General features: G+C 39.6%; 1 protein-coding gene across 2 annotated transcripts in view; it reads right to left on the reverse strand.

Moving 5' to 3' along the window:
- The window catches only part of DUSP16 (dual specificity phosphatase 16), a 66,192-nt gene that overhangs the window by 32,386 nt on the left and 14,128 nt on the right, over positions 1 to 19,678 (reverse strand). For both annotated transcript variants that reach the window (XM_031603193.2, XM_031603194.2), the window contains one exon: positions 4,640 to 4,717. The gene's annotated coding sequence lies outside the window, so the exon portion shown is untranslated. The remainder of the gene's footprint in view (positions 1 to 4,639; positions 4,718 to 19,678) is intronic.

The following is a 19,678-nucleotide window of genomic DNA, read 5'->3' on the forward strand; positions in this document are numbered from 1 at the left end:
GTGCTCCTCTTCAAAAAGCAGCCATTATTTACTAGCCTCGGGCTCTTTGTAGACAGGCAGAAAGGTATCTAAAGACTGCACTATTATGCAGGGGAATAAAAAAAAGAGAAAGAATGAAGCTCCATAGTTGTATTTTTATTTTAAGGAAAGAGAGAAAAAACATTTTGCATTTTTTTTTTGTTTCTCCTTAACATGCCCTGTCATGAGTTGTGAATCTCTCTCTTTCTTTTTTCTTTCTTTTTCTTTTTTTCTTTTTTTTTTTTTTTCCTGGGGGGGAGGGGATGTTTATTGCATCAGAAGCTGCCAGATACTAAACCCACTGAAATTAATGAAAACTTTTCCACTGGCTATAGTGGGAATTGGCTCTAGCTCTTCTATGAGCTAGACAGTTTGTTCATGAACTAGACAGTTTGTTTTGATGGGTAAAATGCTGACTTAAAGTAACAAAAGAAAAATAAAGTAGCTGAGGATCTAGAAACCACAGAATATCAAAATGGAGGCTATTAGAAATATGTAATCTATAATTTGCAACTTTCAGCTTGGGTATATTCTTTATCTCCTAAGCACTTTTTGCTTGCTGTCACACCCTTCCCTCTTGGATGATAATTTCAGTTTGTTTCAGAAATCCCTTAAAAGAACTTAAGTCCAAATGGAGGCCAGTGATGAGTGGTGCCTCCAGGGGCATGCCCTGAGATGGGTGCTCTTCAATATCTTTATCACAGTGATTGAGTACACCCTCAGATTTGCTGATGACACTAAGCTGAGTGGCACAATTGATACAACAGAAGAAAGGGAAGCCATCCAGAGAGACATGGACAGGCTGGAGAAGTGAGCCCATGTGAACCTAATGGGGTTCAACAAGGCCAAGGGCAAGGTACAGCACTTGAGTTAGGACAGTCCCATGTAAGTATACACACTGGTAGGAGAATTCATTAAGAGCAGCCCTGTCAAGAAGGACTTGTGTTTTCTGATGGATGAAAAGTCTGATGCAAGCCAACAGTGTACATTCTGAGCTTGGCAAACTACATCCTGGGCTGCATCAGAAGACAGGTGGCCAGAAGGGTGAGGGAGGTGACTGTACACCTCTGTTCTGCCCTCATAAGGCCCCACCTGCATTACTGCACCCAAGCTTAGGGCTCCCAGAACTAGAATTATGTAAAGCTGCTGGAGTGTGTCCAGAGTATGGTGACAAAGATCATCAGAGGACTGGAGCACCTCTCCTACAAAGAAAGTTGAAAGAGCTGGGCTTGTTCAGCCTGGAAAAGGCTCCAGGAAGATCTCACTGTGTCCTTCCAGTACTTAAAGGCAGCTTATAAACAGGAGGGAGACCAACTTTTTACACAGTCTGATAGTAATACGACAAGGGGGAATGTCTTTAAAGTAAAAGAGGGGAGATTTAGGTCAGATGTTAAGAAGAGATTTTACTCAGCAGGGTGATGAGACCCTGGAACAGGTTTCCCAGAGAAACTGTGGATGCCCCATCTCTGAAGTTGTTCAAGGCCAGGTTGGATACGGTCCTGGGCAACCCGATCTAGTGGGTGGAAATCCTGCCCATGGCAGGTGGGTTGGGACTAGATAATTGCTAAGGTCCCTTCTGATCTATGCCATTCCATTACTTTATCATACTATGGTTACTAGGTAAGAGAACGTGTTTCCTAATGAAAGTGGGCTACCAGTTAAAAGTCCTCTCGAATAACACTATTAGTTTAACATTTAGCAATGTATTAACAGTGGAAAGCTTCTCTGCCCATGGCTTGCAAGTAATAAGCTTAACAGTAATGTCATCTCAAATTACCTTGGTTGATAAAAATGTTGTTCCTCTCCTGCCCAATGAAGCTGATCCTGTCAAAACACTATTTCAGTTATAGGTTTTTGCTCTCTCAATTTCTGGGACTATCAGACTTTTGGACTCCTCCTTGGGACCAATCTAAACAAGAGAAACTGGCAGTCTCCCGTTTTGAGTAAACACTAGAGATCTCCTCCCTTTCCTGGCAACTGCTTTTATCATCCAGCTGTTAAGAGGTGTTGAAATATCTGTTTCATTTCAATCATTGTTTGTAAAAAGGCCAAACTCAATTTCTCGACTGTTTTCTTTCTGTGCTCTACTTGTGATTTAGATTGCAATGGTATGTATTGACACCATGGCTTCATAAGATTATGCAATATAATGCCCTGGCCATTATGTGGCTGATCTTCAAACTAGGAAACCATCTTAGTCACAGGATGTTCTACACTGAAATCAGCTTTGAGAAAAAGTGAAACGTAGCCCAGCTATGAGAATACTGAATGAAGTCACCCATATACACATCAGTGATACTGCAAGGCTTCTTCCTCATTCACATGGACTGAGGTATACAGCGCTGTTTCTTACCCCTTTTAAATAAGAAAATTAAACCTTTAACTCACTATAAAGCAAGAGACGGATCCATGCTTGCCCAATATCTTTACAGATATCTCTAGAATATTCTTTCCTATAATCAGATTCACTTTCGTATTTCTCAAAATGGACACCAACACAAAAAGAAAACCAAAAGCTGAACCAAGACACAGAGGTATGAGTTTCTAAACTGCAGTACACACACCACTGTGGGCACATCAGCTGTTCCCAAAGAAATACTGGGCTTCAGTTTTACTGAGCAGAGAGGTGCCAGTGGTTCAATAGCTGGTGCCCCTACAAGCAACAACATTCACTGCATGTGATACTGAGCAAATAGGCCCACAAGCTCCTGCATCAGAGAGAAATTCCCAATCTAGAGGTCACAAGGGTTAATTACCACTCACAAGACATTTTTCTTCCAACATCTCAGCAATGCCTCAGCACTGCCTCACCAGCCTCAGAAAGATGGAAATAAAAGATGCTTGTCACTTAAGCTACTAGAGAGTGAGTGAGCATCAAGGACAGGGAGAGATCATCCTTGATCTCAATACAGATGATTATCTGTAGTGAGAAACAGAAAGTGTTTATGGAGAATAAGGGAAATAAGATTTCTAGTAAAAGTAAGGGACTTCCCCTGAATTCACCAAACATGCTAATACATTCCAAAGACAACAACTGTGCAATAAAGCGCGAAGTTCAGTAAAAAAATGTAACAGATCACAAGAAACACGTCTTGCTTCTCATTATAGAGACCACACAGGAAAGAGATTACAAACACTTGTAATTTAAAAGATGAGCCTATTAATAAAGATGCAAGGGCTCATGTTCATCAGCTGAGGAGACTGAGGATGTCTTTTAGCTGTTCAGCTGACTTAAGCAAATGTCACCACCTTCTACACAGATCATTTTCTCAGATCAGCTGGGAGTGGTAGAACAATGACACTTTTCTTCTCCCTCCTCCAGCACACTCTACTTTAGTGCAACGGCAGAGCGTACTGAGGACACCTCTCACGTACACATTTTTTTATTTACTTAGAAAATGCCACTGAAGTACCATGTTCAAAAAAGAGAAGCGCTTTTGAGAATATCACCCTGCTTTTCTTTGTTTCTTTGTATGATCACGATGGCTTCTCCCTCCTGTCTTTCTTCCAGGGATCTGTTCTTCAGATCTGTATACACAACCAAAACGTGACAGTAATAATTTTCTTGCAGAAACAGTAGCCATATGCATTTTAGATTATACACTGTACTCTCATGAATAAGGCAAGTATAATCCACTGGAAAAAACACATGAAGAAGAATTTTCTGTTCAGTGGTCTATTATCTTTTATCGTACTTAACTGAGTCTGTTTTGATTACTAGTTCTAAAGAAAAGTCACTCAATTTAATTGTGCTCACCTCAGAGAACTGAGACATCGAGAGACAGAGAGAGAAAGGAAATCAGTTTCCCAAGAGTAGGGTACATAAATACACCTCCAGTTTAGATTTTTAAGTTCTTTGTTTCTACGTCTATCGCTCCATGACATTTCAGAACTTTCAGAGAGCTAGGCTAAGCATGATAAATAGAATTTCCACGTAGAAACTAGTGAGCTATTGCTTTTTATACAAATAATAGTGATAGAAATAAGATAATCTGTTCTTCTGAAAAGAAAAAAGGAAAAAAGAAAATACCTACATTCTGGTGACCTACTCAACATATTTCACAAATATGTGCAATGCTCTTGCACAAATTATTCATACATCATCACCAACTCAAAACAATGAGCCAGATTATCATCATTTGCACTTGCCAAGAAGCCAACCAGTCTGACATTGTGGAATTGTGGAATCATAAACATTTATTTCATGTTATAGCAGGGAAACCTGGCTGACAGAATATGTGCTCATGAGAAATGTCAGAACATGCTGTTGATACATTACATCACTCTGTTCAACAGCTCAAACACTGTATGTGGGGACTCTTCTCCACCCATACAAGCACAAAGCTCTATTTCAAAATACTTTTTCCACTGTTGATTGACATCATTTAGCTCTCTGACATCTAGAAGAAAAGTTTAGCTAATTCACTTCAAAGAAGTGCTATAATATGTAACATTTTTCGTTTCCTATCACCTGGGACACTAGACAACCAGGAAAACTTTCAGAGGATTTTATAAGATTATTCTCCCATATGGCATCTAAGTGAGATCAGCCAAAAATTCTGAAATGCTTTTATTGCAGTCCGTAATTCATTACTATCTCATGGCAAAAGCAATTACTCACCCACGCTTGAGTCAAATTCTGAATGGGCTGAAGAGGACAAAAGGTGGTCTGCATACAAAGGCCAGCTGAAGGAAACACCTAAAACAGGAAGAAAAAGATCCTTATTACAAGTGAAAAAAATGGAAATCATACTTTGTGCAGTCATTTGCTGTGGAAATCCCCTGAACTTAAAAACCTAGGTGAGATCTCTAATTGATAGCACTAATTTAAAAGGGTAACATTTGAAATCAAAAATTTTGTTCTAACTGTTTTCTAAAAAATAAAAAAAAATAAAAACAATGAAAAAAAAACAAAGCAAGCATCTCTACAAGCATTAAAAAGTATAGACTCTTATAAAATAATAATTAAAAAAACAAAAACAATGGTAGCCTTAGGAAAAAAAGTGATGTCTCTCTGCTAGATAACTAATTTGTAACTAGCCTCTGTAGGTGATCTATTTGCATGAGTTCAGGCAAATTCACAAAATCTTGCTCAGTATGCAAAGTGGAGATTGCTGTCAGTCTGATTACAGCTTTATTTTGAATGAACAAAGTCTAACAAAACAGGACTCCATTAGTTAACACTACCTCCCCACACATTAAAAAGCCAGCACTGGAAAATGGTAACACTGATGTCACCAATTGTTTCATGTAGTCATAGCCAAACAAACTCCACGAAAAGCACTTGCTGTTCCTACATGAACAAATTGAATTACAACCTTCACACGAGGAAGTAAAAATAAACACATTAGTGCCAATTCCAAACTGTTTCCTGGCCAGTTAAGCAAGATTCAAATCATTACTATCAAGAGATGACAACCTCATTTAATCACTGTAATATGAACCACACTAACAAACTATTGCCAAGCACTGCCATATTATGAAACCCAGGAGTGGCTTTCATAGCAAATGATATCACAACTGTGCAGAGCCACTGCTGCACAGGGTAGAGAGCTGCTGAACAGATTCTATACTAATGTCACCTTGCAGGGAAAGAAGCTACAAGAAGCACTTTTCTGTCTTCAGGTACCTTGCCAATGCAAACAGCAGAACACCAGGCCAGAGCTCTCCAGGCAGGTATCTGCAGCTTGCTGCCCAGCCTCTGGCTCGATGGGATATATGCCATGCTAACTACCACCTCAAGCAGTAATAAAATACTTTTCCCCTCTTTATTGAATAGAAAGAAATCAGGAATTTAAAGCAGCCCCCAAATCCCTCATTTCACGACATGGCAGGATTAATTCTGAAGAGCAGATGAGAAAAAAAAGCATACATTTCATTTCAATGTGTTTTACTGGAATGAGGTGTCATGTTTTTAGAATACAATCCACTCATGATTGAAGACGGAGCTGCTGCAAGTTCAGCCACAAGCATTAAGCATATTTGGAAATTCCCTGGCAATGCTGTTAAAGGAACAGACATTTCCTGTAATTTTCGGAAACATTTTATATCTCCCCTCCTCCTTCTTAGCCTTGGTGGTAAGAGGGGGGAGGGAAAGAGAGGTTGCTGTATTACAATTGAATGAAATATGAATGAGCCACCCAAGTTTAAAGGAGAAACTTCAGCTATTCGTATTTAGAAGAGAGTTTAAAAAGAAGTCTTTCATCATTTAGAGATGAGGATTTTTTTCTGCTGACTTTAAGAAAATATACATCCCTTAAATTAGGGTGAATTACCTGCCTTTTGACTTACTTCTGACAAGTATGGTCCTCCAGGCCTTATTTAAATACCTTTTTTTCTTTTCCAGAATTAGAAGTTGAAGGCCTTTTTTCCTTTCTTGCTCAGGGCCTTCCCTAAGCTGCAGCTGAACGAACCCAACCAGTTTAGTTACAAGGAGTGTTCCTCCCACAGCTACAGAGCTGTGGCTCTCCAAAAAAAATTGCCAAAAGTCAAGGAGAGACTGAGCAGTCAAGCACCACAGCATCCTTCTAAGGACCTCGGGTACCACTCCTTCCCTGAAGGTTTATTCTTGTATGAAGCTTCTAGCATAAAACCTGTTAGTCTGTTCAGCAAGTGCTAGCAAGCACTAGCAAGCTTCAAAACTCAGCTGCATTATTTTGCATAGTCTGAACAGATAGTCTGAACAGACTCAGAGCTAAGTGAGCAAAAGTTTACAAATTTACTCAAACTGGGAAGACAGTCACCTATCCTTACAAATCACAACATGAGCTCTATCTGGTTCCTGCACACAGGATCCATCAATTAGCTGTGGCAGCTGGCAAATTCCACACCTGCTGGTCTCTGACAGCAACTGGATTTTAGCAGGCAATTCAAAGACACAAACTCAACCCCTTATAGGGTTAAACTGCTTTTTGAATCTTCAAGTTGTTGAGATCCCACTGTTTCCTCACTCTTTGTTTACAGCAGCCACTTTCATGACAAGGTTTCCATCTCCTACACCACCTGCATGCCATGAATCACTGGCAGCATTCTCTGCATCTACACAGACCAACATAAGCACACTGTACTAAGAAAAATATTCAAATGAGTGCTCTGAAGAGTAGTGCTAAATAAACATCATGCCTAGCAGTTCTAAAAGTTCTTGCTATTTCCTTAAAAAGCTTTCCGTAACAGAAGATAAGACAGGACCTCTGAGCCTTCAGATAATGGTTAGCCTTTAAGTTTAATGTTTTTTATCTAGCAGAGGCTTTAAAGGGGAGATGTTCCAGCAGAGGCGATTAACTAAGACAGACCTGTAAATAAAGGAGCAAAAAATAAAAAACCCAATTCTGATCTGCTAAGTGGTCACTATACAACAAAAAGAGAAGATAGATTTGAAGCCTCCACACAAGCACCAGGACAGATTAAAGGCAGAGGATAATGATGGTATTTTATTAGAGAAACAAATCAGAATAGCTCCTGGGCAAGGCAGAGGCAAGTTTCTTACAGCAGACTTTTTAATGGCACTTCTTTAAAACCAAATGACTAAAGCTCACAGTGAGTCAACCTCCTGTAAGGACAAGAGCCATGTAAACTGCTTTTATGGTAAGCTACGGGTTAAAATGCAATGGCTTTTCACCCATTTGAGGAAATGACACCAGTTCTCCCGGAAGGCAACATGCGCATGCAACCCGTTCACATCGGGGCATGAGAAAGTTTGGAAGGAATTTTTTTTTTTTTTTTTTTTTTTTTAAACTGTCAACATTAATACTTTGTTTCTTCCCACTTGTGCCTGGAAATGCCTGCATGTCCTGTCAGCAGTATAGAGAAGCATCTACCAGTTTACCTAGTCAGTGTTAAAACTATTCTCAAATTCACGCCAAAAATCACTGCAAGCTCAAAGTCAAGTTAATATTTTATACAATGTTTGCTATATAGGGATAAAAACACAGAAAAGAACCCTACAAGATGTACCACAGCAGTCACGTGCTTGCAGCTCCCAAGGGGCAGCCACTGGCAGGGATGCTGGGCCCCACAAAACATCTAAATGCAAACGTGAGCTCAGCCCTATGCAGTAAAGCAGATCAGCTTAACCAGGTTTCTCCCTAAGAGGGACCCCAGAGGTACATGGCATAGGATGAGTGCTCACAGCCAGCACGGTGGAACAGTTTCCAGCCATGAGCCCTTGCCAGCAATCAGGCCTTTTCAGTGCTCACAGGCTGTGTGGGGTAGGAAAGTGTGAAGCCAGACAAGGAGTAAAACAGAACTGCAAGTGAGGTGCAGAAAACAAACTAGACATGGATCGGGAACCAAGCTGATTGCCACAGTGTACTTCTGATAGCACACACTGGCAACGTAACATGGGATGAAACAGCCCAGTTCAAGATCAAAAGCACAACTGATGGCAGCTCACTGGGTCATCCTGCACATCATGCCTTCTGGTAGTTCATTCCCATGGGATCCTAAGCATTTTTGTGAATTTGAGTCATGCTGTAACAAGGCCTGCAGCAGTGCTAAGAAATCAAGAAATGTCCTGTAGCATTGGCCTCCTACAGGTTTTTGAAAAGCAGAGAAAAGCAATATGGACATTTTATACTTATCCAGAATTTCTAGAGAAATGCTCTGATTTATAAAGTCCTTCTTGTAGTAACCAGAAAAGAAATTTTGCCAAAGGAATCCCAAACTAAGAGGGTTCAATGTACTCCTGCAGTAACTGAAGTAATGTATCGTATCTAATGAACACTTAGAAGGGAGGATACCACCTTCAAAATGCATGGCCCTTTTATTAGGAGTTCAGCAATGGAAGAAGCACTATTTACTTCAGTGATCGTGGATTCACCAGTAAGAAATATTGATCACTTTTAACACCTTATTGACCATAAATACATTCCTGTTGATACTTATGGCAAGTGTTCTGACAATTTGCAGCCAGAGTTGCACTAAGAAACTTGTACATGAGCAGCCCATATGACTGAGTTAGGTTTTGGTATGCAATCCTAAGCTTGTACCTCCAGGAAACTGATCCTAAAGGATAAAGGTATATGATGGGTGGTCCTTAATCACTTCCTTTAGCTGAAGGCTGAGGTCAGGGTGGAAAAAGAGCCAAGGAAGGAAGTTTGGAGAACCCCTCAAACACAAACACCTTCTTGAACAACTCCTTTGACATTTTAGAGGGCTAACTTGTAGTTTAAATTAAGTAGCAAGAGACTGAGCTGGAAATAAACAGCTTGCACAAGCAACATACTGTGTTATTAAGTTTTTAGAAGTGACTTAAAAATTAGGTCAGTCTAATTTGTGGCTGATACTTTGTTCTTTCACTACTATGAACTCACAATGATGTCAGTCTCATGTTCAAACGTGCCACATTTAGCAGCACGCAGGCTTCCTGAGAGACTTTCAGCCTTCCTTTGTGCTAAAGGCTTTTGCCAGATTCTTAGCTCATACTTCACTGACTCAGGCATGCCACTCTAGTTTCAAGTGAATAATACTGGCTTTCCATTAAATACACTGCAGTTTTGCTTTCTGCGGGAGGTTGGTTTTATTTTTGCTTTTTCTTTACAACAAAAGAAAACAAACAGAAAACTTTACCAACTAAAGGTTTAAGAAAGCGTAGCCACATCGGGGTTATCACTATAGGCTTCACCTTTATTAGACAACATCCAAACCGGAATCACACATTAAAAGGTCTGTGAAACGAGTGCTTTAAACTAATTCAACCCGTCTTTCCCCATTCTTACTTGATCTAAGGAAACCCTAAGGGTTACCATATCCAAATTCAATTAACTTTTGAGGATGCACTCCACTGAATTGGGACTTACTACAGCAATGCTTCCTATGCAACCATCCCCTCCCAAAAAGGCACACTCACATATAAAAGCTAATATGTCTACACAATTCAGGTGTTAAGAGTAAGATATATTTTCATTTTTATCTCTGACAGAAAGCTTGCCACAGGGTTTTTAAGTACATTACCAAAGATGAGAGCTTAAGAGGCATAAGGGTATTTTAAGTTTGTAAAGCTACAAAACTTAAAATGAGACCATCACTCAGCTATAAGTTTTTGCAAGCATTTTTAACATAGCCCAAGCCAATCAGCTGTCTGACCTTGCGTCACTACTTGCTTTACTTGAATGGCTAAATTAAGCTGAAAGAGATAAAGGAGAGGTTTTAAAAGTAGCTGTTTGTCCCTTCCACAGAGAGAAGCCTCAGCAGGCAACACAGCCAAGCAAGCACACATCATGGGTGGACAGACTTGCAGACACTGTAGAAGACTTCTCACCAGCCAGTAGGAGATCCAATCTCAGGTTCACCCTACCACTCCCTCCATTCTCTCAGACAGTCTACTTCAGAATTTTATGTAGCTGCTCTCTAACAAGGGGGCACAGAAAATCCTTAAGTGGGACTAAGTGAAGGCCATCATAAATATGACACCAGACTGAATTAACAAATCAATGAAAATCATTTGAAAAATAGCTGTCTGCAAGTCCATTATCAGCTCATTATAATTCTCAGTTTAATTCATGTTTATAGTAATCACTGATCGTGTATGTTTAACATCATACACATCCTTACTACAGTTAATCTGCTTCCTTCCCACTGCTGTAGCCAAGCAAGGAAACTCTCTCTTGCAAACATAGCTGAAGCAGAAGGAAAAAGAGTGCATTCCTCTTGGGGCTACACTAGGACAGATGCAGGATTAGCCCTGGTTCACATATTCTTCTTCATGATGCTGTGTTTCCCATCTAGTACAGAGATTTCAAAGCAAAACAAAACCAAGTAAATAAACCATTACATCAGCATGTTCAAACCTACGCTACACAGGCTTTTATGGAACAATACTATCACATGAATTTCTTCAGCATGTTTAGGAAAACATCCTATTCTGTATCAGGAAAAGGTATGTTATTTCACAGTCACTGCTAGCACATTAAATTCCAGCTATTCTATGAAACAAAATGCCTGGATTTGGTTCACAGGAGTTGCATTCAACCAATTCCCACTATCACTGTTGCATCTACAACTGCCCAAGGACACAGGAGAAACAGGTCTCATGTGGAAATGGAACATCTTTTACATGACTAGTTAATACGAAGAAAGGAGAGGAAGGGAATAACATCTAGAAAGCACAAGTCCTTTCTCTCACACGCAGATGTGAAACAGAAGCAAACTGTGACACAGAAATAGAAGCCAAGACTGCCAAAACATCTCCACATCCAGCTTGTGCCTCTTCCCAAACAGGAAAACAACAAGTTCAAAGTACATTGTGAGGTATGTCATAAACTATCCAATGAATCATATTCTTCATGGAAACAGTCTGGTTGAAGTCACAGCACTGAAAATATACAATAGAAGACAAAACACCAAAACAAGAAAATCATACATTCATCACAGAATTACTAGATTTGTAGTATATATTTGCGACATCTTGATTCCTATTAATCCTCTGCTATTTGGAAAGTTACCTGATCCTGTACTGTACAGGGGCTAACTACGTTATTACAGTCCTCCTAAGGAAACTTTTCTCTAAGTTATCAAAGTCTATTATTTACAATAAATTGACCTGTGTTTACCTTTATACCTTTAAATTCACAATTACCTTTTGTAAGGTTTATCATCCTAAAATACTGCCCATCTTCCTCAAACTGACCAGCTTAAACCAAACAAAAAAAAAGTCCCTCTGTTAAAAACAAACAAACAACAACAAAAAAAACCCACAACCAAGCAAACAACCCAACTCACAGCCTTTGTTTGTTAAAAGTTTCCATTCTGAAAAATAAACCAAATAATCACTCTTCTTCCCAACACATAGAAGAGGTCATATAAAAATGACAGTTTCCTTAAAAACATATTTTTTGGATTGCTGAAAAGATTTGACCATTTCCAGCTACAAATAAAATGTACTGCATTATGGTAAAAATTAAGAACTAGAGTTTTCATTCTACAGTGCTAAGAGAAGGCAACTGCTTTACTCTTAACACCAAATTTTATCCTCCAGTTCTAAGATTTAATGTAAAGATACCAGTGAGAAAAATCATAGGTGAGATTAGACACAATTCCCTTTATATGGATATCACCGCAACATGTACATTTATGTTTGTGTTTGTTGTCCATTTGTTCCTTGTTTGTTGCTTTTTTCCCCCCGTTCTATTTTGATTGTGAATAAATGTTGGCAAGAAACCTTGCTACCTGTAATGATGTAGTTTTTCTATCAATGAATGCCAAAAGTGTTTTTCTCATGCAGACATAGGTGAGAAATCTCTTCCAGAAAAAAAATTAATCCCTGACGGGATTATAACATGGGTCAAAATGTGCACTCTTGCCTCCTCTTTATGCTTCTTCCTCTGCAGCCACAATCCAAGTCTCAGAGCAATAAACCTTCAGGTACACACTTCTGAAACCAAATCATCCAAAGCCTGGAAGATTGGAAAACTCAAGCACAAATCCAAATATTTTTAAAGAATGCATGAATCTTATTTAATCTCAGACTGTTATGGAACAGGCAAAATAAAAATAAAAAAAAAAAACGGGACTTAGATCTAAAAGAAAATGCAGTGCTTAGCTTTTCTGTACTTACTACAATGCTTATTCAGGTCTAAAACATTCTTCCTAATCATCTTCTCACCATCCTCTGAAAGCATAATTTTGTCCAGGTTCAGCTTTCTGGCGCTTTGCTGAAAGCATAACTACAAAAGACCTTTCTGAAAAGAGCATATAGGTTTGGAAAATAGAACACCTGCCGTCAAAGGTATGCCTTTTGGGATGCCTATGGCCATATACCTGAATTTTAGCCAAAAAGCAAGCAGATGCAGGTATCTTTTATTAATTATTATTTTCTAATGTATTTAGCAGTTAATTATCAATATGTTCCACATGCATTGAGCATACTTTAGTGTGGGGACATACAATCTGTCATGCAGTGCAGACATACAGACATACCTAAACCCAAGACTTATGAGCTAGCTCTAAACCAAACCAACAACTTACTGCTGTTCAAACTACCCTTGATAGAAAGGAGGGTTTGTTTTTGTACACAGCACAGCTACAGACTTTCCTAACCTAGGCTAGCCACTTTTGCACTCCATGCTTAGGGAGGATGGACTAGGCTGAGAATCTTAAGCTGCACTGCCACATCCAGAATGATTTGTTTTGCAATTGCTGCCATGTGCAATCTCAATACCAGAAAAAAAAAAAAGCAAATGATCTCCCAAGCTTGTATTATTATTTCTTCTCAGACACACGGAACAGGAATAAGAAACAGAGAATAATCTTACCACCACTACATAAAAGTTGTTGCAAATAGCAGGGGTAGCCTGTATACAGAGTTGAGTGAAAAGTACACTGAAGGAAAAGAGATGGACACTAGTGCCCCCCAAAGATGAATGTGATCACCAGATATTAATCCAGAAAAATTACAACTGCCCTTGGATTTTGATAAAGATTTGGCTTTAAACATGCCAAGTACTTATTTGGGAGAAATATAAAAACATTATCAGGGCATGCAGGGATATAATGAGGAGGGCTAACACCCCTTGGACTTTGCAAGGGAGGTCAAGGACAAAGAGAAGGGCTTCTTAAAGTATATCAACAGCAAAAGGAAGACTAGGGAAAATGTCAGCCCTCTGAATGAATTGCATGCCCTGTTAATGGAGGACTGAGAATGCAAAGATACTGAATGCCTTCTTTGCTTACTGCTAAGACTGTCCCTCAAGAATCCCAAACCCTGGAGGTAAGAGTGAGCCTGGGAAAAGGAAGACTTCCCCTTGTTTGAGGAGGATCTGGTCAAAGATCATCTAGGCAAACTCAGAACACACAAATCCATGGGTCCTCACAGGTGCTGAGGGAGCTGGCAGAAACGACTGCTGAAACACTCTTTATCATCTATGAAAGATCATGGAGAATGGGAAAGGTGCCTTTGGAATGGAGGAAAGCCAATGTTACTCAAATCTTCAAAAGGGCAAGGAAATGGATCTGGGAAACTACAGGCCAGTCATCCTCATCTCAGTCCCTGGAAAAGTGATAGAACTACTTATTCTGGATGTCATTTGCAAGAAACTGGAAGAAAAGAAGGTTATCAGGAGTATCAACATGGATTTACCAAAGGGAAGTCATGTTTCACCAATCTGGTAGCCTCATATAATGTCAGGAATGGCTGGGTGAACGAGCAGGGAGCAGTGGATGTCACTCACCCTTAACTCTTTGAAAGGGTGAGTGACAGCAGGACAAGGGGAAATGGTTTTAAATTGAGGGAAGGGAGATTTAGGTTGGACGTCAGGGGGAAATTCTTTACGGAGAGAGTGGTGAGGTGCTGGAACAGGCTGCCCAGGGAGGTTGTGGATGCCCCGTCCCTGGAGGTGTTCAAGGCCAGATTGGATGGGGCCCTGGGCAGTCTGGTCTAGCATTAGGTGGAATGGTTGGTGGCCCTGCGTGTGGCAGGGGGGTTGGAGATTCATGATCCTTGAGGTCCCTTCCAACCCTGGCAATTCTGTGATTCTGTGATGTTGTCTAGTGTGACTTCAGCAAGGCCTTTGACACTGTTTCCCATAATACCCTTGTAGGTAAGCTTTAGGAAGTATGGGATATATGAGTGGACTGTGAAGCGGAATGAGAACTGGATGACATGAAGAGCCTCAGAGGGTTGTGATCAGTAGTGCAAAATCTAGTTGGAGGCCAGAGGCTAGTAGTGATACTTAGAGGTTGATACTCGGTCCAGTCTTGTTTAACATCTTCATCAATTACCTGAATGAAGGGATAGAGTGCACAATAAAAAAAGAGCATAGACAGAAAGTCAAGGGAGTTGATTCTCCTCTCCTCTACTCTGCCCTGGTGAGGCCACATCTGGAGTACTTTGTCCAGTTCTGGTACTCCCCTGTTCAAGAAAGACAAAATACTACTGGATAAAGTCCAGCAGAGCGCAATGAAATTGATTAGGGGCCTGGAGCATCTCCCTTATGAGGAAACAGTGAGAGATGTGTGTCTATTCAGCCTGCAGAAGACTGAGGAGGGATCTTATCAATGCCTATAATTATCTAAAGGGTAGGTGCATAGTGGGAGACCAGTCTCTTTTCAGTGATGTCTAGCCACAGGAATAAGGGGCACAGACTGGAACACAGGAAGTTCCATATGAACATGAGAAAAAAAAACTTTACTTCAAAGGTGGCAGAGCACTGGAACAAGCTCTAGATGACCTAGACTGGTCATCTAGAGATCTTCAAAACCCTTCTGGACACTTTCCTGTGTCCCTATTGTAGGGAACCTGCTTTAGCAGGGGGTTGGACTAGACTAGCAACACGTGATCCAGCCAAGCCTGTTTTGCAGCCACCCCTGCCCCACAACAACCCCCTGCCCCACACCATCATGACAGTGACTCTGATCTCCCAAGTAGCCCAGTGCAGCCCCAGGCGCTCATCAGTCAGCAACAACCAAACATCGGTGTGCAATTGGCACAGTCTGAGCTGAAACCACGACAAAGGCAGAGCACAGTGCTGTGCTAACTCTGCCTCTCAGACCCGCCACACTCACTCTGTCAAACTGAAACCTGGACTCTATTATAAAAGCCATTTATGTGGTACCAAAACTGACTGCAAAAATATCAGAACCATTTGCTGATGGTGAGTTTATTAAGCAACGTATGAAATGCATGTCAGGTATAATTTGTCTGAGAAAAATGATTTTTCTAAAATCAGTTTGTGTCATCAAGTTATAGCCAGGCAAATTAAAACAAAACAAAACGAAAAACAGGAAAATCCTATCAAAGGAAATTTTGAGAGTAAAGCTGCTAATTTCAGATTTTATTCTTGCGTGACACATGGAAGAACTGATGCTACAGATATGGCTCAGCTTGCCATTTCTATTGGAGGTATCGATAGCAAATATAATGCCACTGAAGAAATGGCTTATTTAGTGCCATTAAAAGATCTTTCTATTTGTATGAAGCAGTAAAAACTACCTTAAAGCAGTTTCTTTAACCTCTGTCAACAAATCTGGTATAGCTACTAATCGTGCCTCAGCGTTGTCTTAGAAAGTTAATAGAAGACTATGTAATTGCCACAACCACCCACATTCAATGAAATACTGCTGCATCATACATCAAGAAAATTTGTGCACAAAAGCTTTAGAAAATGGATAATGCCATGCAAATCATAATAAAAGCTGTGAATTTCATAAAGTCCAAGGAATTGAATTGCCAGTTCCAGGAAATCCTTAAAAGTATGGATGCTGACTATGGGTACATCTTTTACTTTTCTGAAGGAAGGTGGCTAAGTTGGCATAAAATGCTAAAAATATTTTATGACTTGACCACTTATTTGAATGAGTTAAACACACATCTTCAAAGTGAAAAAATCAACTTATCTCTGCTATGTTTCAAATCATAACAACATTTCAAATGAAACATTATGGCAATTTTGATAAAGGAATTTGAGAATAGATTTCAAGACTGCTGGAAAAAAAATTAATTTTTTAATATATATTTGCAACTCTATTTTCAGTTGACAAATACATTACCTGCACATTTTCAAACTGAATGTATGGAGTTGCAATCAGATATTCAACTCAAAGATAAACATGATCACTTCTCTTTACTAGGATTTTGTAGGACCTATCTTACCAGAGAAAAATATCCCTCACTTCACAGCCACAAGTCAAGTATTCACTTTTTGGTAATACATATGCTTGTGAACAACTATTTTCAATCATGAACCATAGTAACAGGAAAATTTCAAAAATCTGTTGAACACCACGAGAACTCACCACTTCCACCGAACCACACATTGATGCATTAGTTTCACACAAACAAGTCAAATATGCCACTAGTTTTATGGGTTTTTTTCCTCTCCTTTTTTTTTTTTTTTTTGACATTGTAATAAAAATATTTTTTAAAAGAGGTTTGTTACTTTCATAAATTAACTGTAGTATATATCTTATATGCAGCACAAGGCTATTTCTCTTCACTTAGTGCAGCTCAGGCAAGTCAAAAGGTTGGACACTGATGGACAAGACGACCTCCAGAGGTCCTTTCCAACCCCTGCTTTCTCTAATTCTGTAGTTTTGTGAAAAGGAGACTTGCTCACACAGAGAATCACTGCCCTGTTGGTACAAATAGTCTGAGCCTGCTGCCTGCTTCTGATAATGCAAAACCCCAAGGCACAGTTCGAAGAGCACTCTGACCCTTATGCCACGCTTCAGTAGTTCTTTGCATATTTAAGATAATATCTCAGAACTCTGTCTAGCAGGAGTCTGTACAGTAGAATGCTCTGGCACGAGAAAGCTCTAGCATGAAGACTGTTCATATAATCCTCATGTGCAGCTTCCCTGTTCCTACACCACACGTCATAGGTTATATGGTTCCATGTCTGAGCCCAGCAATGAGATTATCATATTAAATCATTATAGTTTCAGACAGACATACTTGCAAAATACAGCTGCAGACTGCTGGTGCCTCAAGCAGGGATTGCCTGTAGCACCACCATGGCAGAAGCACTGAGAACTTTACAAAGAGAGCAAGATGCATACAAAGATCCTAGGGGTAACACTTCCATCACATTTACATAAACAGACATCTTCCAACTGTCTCACGGTAAGGAAGAATACCCAAAAGTTGAACAATTATGATGGAAAAGAGCAACATCTTTTGTGCTTCATAAGTTTCAGCTAAGCCATAAAGAAGTTAAGCCTCCTGGGAGGTCTGGTAATTTTGCTACCTTATTTGTATTGTCATCACAATTTTGGTTTTATTTATTTATGAATCCAAAGGTGAGTTACTTAATCCTCTATAAAACTATATACATAGCTAAATCCTTTGTGGTTGATGGTGACACTAAGACATAAATGAATTTATGGTATCCTATACAAACATCTCAGTTAAAACCCATCATTACATACTAGCAACTGACGAGCCTTTTAAAGATAATATCAGATCTGAAAATTAAATCAGAATTGACAAGTTTTCCGTTTTCCAAAAAACACCTTTAAAGTTCTGAAAGCAAGCTGCTGCTTAACATGTGTGCACTATTGCAAAAAGTTCATAAAGAACACACTGATAACAGTAGTGAAAGAATTTGCTCTCCTGAAGGGCAAATAAGTTTACATGGACTATGTTTTGGGGAATGTCAGGAATCACCACTTGAAAGTCCATCACTTTGTCACCTCATGTTAAATTACTATCTCAAAATTAAAAATGTTAAAACCTCCACGGCAAACCTAATCACACATTAAGGAAATGGACACTACTTGTAACAGTCTCAAAGGAAAAAGAAGAAAGACAGGAATTAACACCAGAAGTTACAGAAGAAAGGTGGTTTTGTTTGTTTGTATAAGACTTACTTTGAAGATGTTACTTTGTGCATGCCACTTGTTGGCAGCTATTAACAAAAATAAATTCTTGCTGTTAACAGAAGCGAACGAAGAGACAGACAACTTACAGTATTACTGCACTTTCTTGTGGACTTCAGTCCACAACTGCACACTGTAATCACATCAGAAACACATCAGAAAGAAAACAAGATAGCCAGTCTAGAACAACGTGTCTCTAGCTTACAGCTCCACCTATAAATGAAGTCACCACATGCTTAAATCAGTTCAAGTACACTCTTAAAGAAATTTAAAAATCTGTTACAGTTGGGAAGCTCCCCTTTTTGCATTCCCCTTTCCCATCAATGTACCTTGTGACTCCTTGGACTTCGCAATTCCTTGCACTTTGGTATCAAAGCTAGAGTTGCCTCCTGCTCATTTTTTTCTGATCAGTATTAAGAGAATTTACACAACATAAATGGATGACCTAGATGTGATCTCACTGCTCATAGCACAGCAGAGCTTCCTTTTGCCTTGACTATGCTGTTCATACCTACTCAGAACATCACAGCAGATATAATTCTCGAAACCACTCCTTTTGCCCAGATGAACACCTCTTTATTTCCTTCTTGGGCTACAAGACTACATGAGGGCTCAATGAACTCAAAGTCCTTCAGAATATTGCTTCAAGTCTACGACTTTGCCACAATGTCCATCCAGACTGTGGTATCGGTGGTATGACTGATTGGTGCTTGTTACATCAACCAGAAGTTAATATTGCTCCTTCCTGCCTCTGGGACCACCAAACACAGCAGAATCCTTGCTCTGTGACTGGCCTCCTGGACTCTGTTATATATATCTCCATTACTGCATAGAAGGGATACTCTAAAGGAAAGTGTATATTTAGGAAAAATAAGCTGCGACTTCAGTTTTAGATGCCAAAGCAAACAAGATTAGTACTCCATAAAAAAAACGGAGTTATTTACCACTTTGGAGTTCTACCAAGTATTCAATACAACCAGGCTAAAGGCTAAGATTTTAGTATATTTTCATTACAACTTGTTTTGAGTAACTTGGTCTCAGTACAGCGCTGATTTTTGTAGAGGAAAGATGCAGTCTTTAATGTCTTTTCTCTACTTATGGAGTAACACTCCTCAGTCCCTTCATTACATAACAGTGACGTTAGCAAAAAGAAAGAAAGAAAAAAAGGAAGAAGAAACAAGTATTTTGATAACAAGTTCTGCGTGCTTAGTGTTTCAAACCAATTTTATGCTGGCAGACACGCTACCTCATTCCAGACAGTATATTTTCAAAATGGAAACCTATCAGGAAGGAATTTAAGAGACTTACGCTCCCCATATGAAAGGAAGACAGCTGACACAGAAGTGGAGAG

The sequence above is a fragment of the Phasianus colchicus genome, chromosome 1 (assembly GCF_987193195.1).
Source record: "Phasianus colchicus chromosome 1, bPhaCol1.hap1.1, whole genome shotgun sequence".
Taxonomy (NCBI): domain Eukaryota; kingdom Metazoa; phylum Chordata; class Aves; order Galliformes; family Phasianidae; genus Phasianus; species Phasianus colchicus.